Source organism: Nannospalax galili, unplaced genomic scaffold (assembly GCF_000622305.1).
Source record: "Nannospalax galili isolate Female #2095 unplaced genomic scaffold, S.galili_v1.0 scaffold160, whole genome shotgun sequence".
NCBI lineage: Eukaryota > Metazoa > Chordata > Mammalia > Rodentia > Spalacidae > Nannospalax > Nannospalax galili.
In genome coordinates this window covers 2,730,049-2,730,259 of record NW_008346900.1, presented here as the reverse complement: position 1 = coordinate 2,730,259, position 211 = coordinate 2,730,049, and positions in this window count along the sequence as shown.

The following is a 211-nucleotide window of genomic DNA, read 5'->3' as shown; positions in this document are numbered from 1 at the left end:
TGACCGCCGGGCTGAACTCCCTGTCAAGGATCACCAGGCGAGGACAGCGGAAAGGGTAGCCCAGTGGGGCAGTGCACCTGGATCGGTACCGGGCCCCGCGCAGCTGCGGCGGTGCGGGGGTTAAGGAGGGCGGGGCGGGGCGGGGCAGTAGGCGGAGCCGGCGCGGCCGCGGGCCAGGCACCGAGGCGCGCGCGGAGCTAGGTGGCCGCAG